This window comes from Theropithecus gelada, chromosome X (genome assembly GCF_003255815.1).
Source record: "Theropithecus gelada isolate Dixy chromosome X, Tgel_1.0, whole genome shotgun sequence".
In the NCBI taxonomy this organism is placed as follows: Eukaryota; Metazoa; Chordata; class Mammalia; order Primates; family Cercopithecidae; genus Theropithecus; species Theropithecus gelada.
The window spans coordinates 139797757-139801341 of record NC_037689.1 but is presented as its reverse complement, the minus strand read 5'-3'; the positions used below and the strand labels follow the sequence as shown (position 1 = coordinate 139801341).

At 35.8% G+C, this 3585-nt stretch overlaps 1 pseudogene; it reads right to left on the bottom strand.

The window, feature by feature from the left end:
* Nucleotides 1–247: 247 nt before the first annotated feature.
* On the bottom strand, nucleotides 248–366 carry LOC112616647 (annotated as a pseudogene).
* Between the last annotated feature and the right edge of the window lie 3219 nt (nucleotides 367–3585).

Below are 3585 nucleotides of genomic sequence, written 5' to 3'. Positions count from 1 at the left end.
ATCTGGGTGCTCCAGTGTTGGGTGCATACATATTTAAAATTGCTTTGTCCTCTTGCTGAATTGACCCCATTAACATTATATAGTGATCTTACTTGTCTCTTCTCATAGTTTTGGCCTTAAAATCTATTTTTTGTGTTATAAGTATAGTGATTCCTGCTCTTTTTTGGCTCCCACTGGCATGGAATATCTTTTCTCATCTCTTTATTTTCAGTCTATGTGTGTCTTTTTATTATTTAAATAAGAACAAAGTCTACAGTACCCAGTATTACCAGACAGTCTCCAATCCAAGTATTAACCAGGCCCAATCCTGCTTAGTTTCTGAGATCACACAAAATCAGGCATATTCAGGGTGGTATGGCCACAGACTCTATGTGTGCCTTTATAGGTGTTTCTTGTAGGTGACAGATCAATGGGCCTTGTTTTTTGATTAATTTAGCCAGTCTATGGCTTTTATTGTACACTGTATTTCATTTATATTCAGGGTTATTATTGATAAGCAAGAACTTACTCCTGCCATTTTGTTATTTGTTTTCTGGTTGTTTTGTTGTCTTCTCTTTGTTTTTTCTTTCACTCTTGTCTTCTTCTAGTGAAGATGATTTTCTCTGGTGATATGGTTCAGTTTCTTACTTTACATTTTGTGTATATCTATTGTATGCTTTTTGGCTTGAGGTTACCATGAGGTTTGCAAATTCTATCTTATGACTCATTATTTTAACCTGACGACAACACTATTTGCATTAACAAATAAGCAAGAATAAAACTAATAAAAACTCAGTTTAACTTGGTTCTCCTCATTTCTTAACTTTTTATTGTTTCTATTTATATCTTATTGTACTGACTACATCTTGAAAAGCTGTTTTAGTTATTGACTGCTTTATCATTTAGTCTTTCTACTTAGAATAAGAGTAATTTATATGCCACAGTTACAGTGTTATAATATTCTGTGTTTTTCTATGTATGTAATATTGCCAGTAAGTTTTGTATCTTCAGGTGATTATTTATTGCTCATTAAGGTCCTTTTATCTCATTGAAGTATTCCCTTCAGTATTTCTTGCAGTCAGGGTCTGGTATAGATGAAATCTCTCAGCTTCGGTTTGTCTAGAAAAGTGTTTATTTCTCCTTCGTATTTGAAGGAAATTTTTGCAAGATCTAGTATTCTAGGATAAATGTTGTTTTCTTTTTTTTCCTTCAGCACTTTAAATATGTCATGCCATTCTCTACTGGCCTGTAAGGTTTCCACTGAAAAGTCTGCTGCCAGATCTATAGGAGCTCTAAAGTGTGGTATTTGTTTCTTTTCTCTGGCTACTTTTAGGATCTTTTATTTATAATTGACCTTTGGGAGTTGATTATGAAACTCCTTAAGGTAGTCTTCTTTGGGTTAAATCTGCTTGGTGATGTATATCTTTTTTGAACGTGGATATTGATATCTTTCTCTAGGTTTGGGAAATTCTCTGTTATTATTCATTTGAATACATTTTCTACACCTAGCTCTTTCTCTCCCTCTTCTTTAAGGCCAATAACTCTTAAATTTGCCCTTTTGAGACTATTTTAGATCCTGTATGCATGCTTCATTGTTTTTTATTCCTTTTTATTTTGTCTCCTCTGACTGTGTATTTTCAAATAGCCTGTCTTCAAGCTCAAAAATTCTTTCTTCTGCTTGTTTCAGTCTGCTATTAAAGAACTCTGATGTATTCTTACATGCACCAATTGCATTTTTCAACTACAGAATTTCTACTTTATTTTTAAAATTATTTCAATCTATTTCTTAATTTTACCCAATAGAATTCTGAATTCCACCTCTATGCTATCTCAAATTTCCTTGGGTTTCCTCAAAACAGCCATTGTGTATTATCTTTTTGAAAGCTGACATATCTCTGTTACTCCAGGATTGATCCATAGTGCCTTATTTAGCTCATTTGGTGAGGTCATATTTTTCTGGATAGTGCTCATGCTAATAGATGTTCCTCTGCATTTGGGCACTGGAGAGTTAGGTATTTATTGTAGTCTTCACTGTCTTGGCTTATTTGTAGCCATCCTTCTTGGGGAGCCTTTGCATATATTGGAAAGGACTTAAGTGATGTTATATAAGCTGTATCTGCTTTAAGGGGTGCCCCAAGCCCAGGTCTTGCAGACTCGTAGAGGTACCACATTGATGGTCTAGGACAAGATCCAAGAGAATTCTCTAGATTACCGGGCAGAGAGTCTTGTCCTCTTCCCTTACTTTTCCCCAAACATATCGAGTCTCTCCTCTCTCTCTCTCTCTCTTTTTTTCTCTCTCTCTCTCTCTCTCTCTATTCTAAGCCACATACAGCTGGGGATGGAGTGACACAAGCAGCCCCTGTGGCCTCCACCACCGTGACTGTGCTGGATCAGACCTGAAGCCAGCACAGTGCTGGGCCTTGCCCAAGGTCTGTTGTCACCACTCCCTGACTTCTGACTATGTTCACCCAAGGCCATTGGGCTCTACAATCAGCTGGTGGCAAAGCCAGCCAGGCGTGTATTCTTCCCTTTAGGAGAGTGAGGTCCTCTAGGCACACAGTGGGTCCAGCAGTGCCATCTGTGAGTCCAAGACTATTGTCAAAATCTTTAGCAGTCTATCTGGTATTCTATCATATTGCAGCTTAGTTGGCACTCAAGAAGACAAGAAGGCAGGAGAGCTGGGCCTTGCTGAGTGTGATTTGACCAAACAAGAGGCAGCAGGAGGATATTCTCTGGATAGGGAACTCCCTCATCCAAAATGTAGAGGCAGGTAACACAGGTATAATAAATTAGAATTCACTAACATAGAATCAGCATTTTTCCTGTTTTTCTGATTTTGAAGTAACATTTATTTTACTTGTTTTATTTTGTATAATCAAAATAATAAAGAGTTTTATTATAATAAAGAGTTTTATTATAATATAAAACTCTTTATGAAATGCCTAGGCCTCATTTTCCAAACGACAACCAACATTACAACATTGGAAAGCAACTCTAAATAGACATTCAGCACTATTGCTTTAAATGAACTGTGGATTGCTTAAAGTAAGACATAAAAAATCCAAAACTTTTCTCTTCACAATGGATCTCAGGTCAGATCTATTAATTTCCAGTTTTTCTATTTGAAAGTTAAAATGAGAAAAAGAAAAATGTAAAACCTAGACTGATCAGAATCTTTCTCTTTTCAGGGGATGTGCCAAGCCCTAGTCTTTATTAAATTTCTTGTCATTTGATGAATTAAATATAATTACAATAAACTCACTTGGGATTTGATTATAATCTGTGTGGTTTTTCCTACCAATTATATAGCTTCATATTAACTCTTAAATGTAAATGTGTAACCTTTCTCTAAAAACTAGTGTCACATAACTCTGAGTACTTTACAGAATTGTTATTTGAAAGAATCTTAAAGACCTTCATTATGTCTTTCAATAGCACTGTGAGGCAGGTAAGTAGCACATATTATACTTTTTTTTTTTTTTTCATAAGTTGACAGCTCCAGACCCTAACTCATTCTAAGGACTCAAGGGACTGATAAAAGGTCTCTGAGCTTTTGCCTTATCCTCATGCTCCTATTGGTCAAATGAAAGCCCATATTCACTTCTC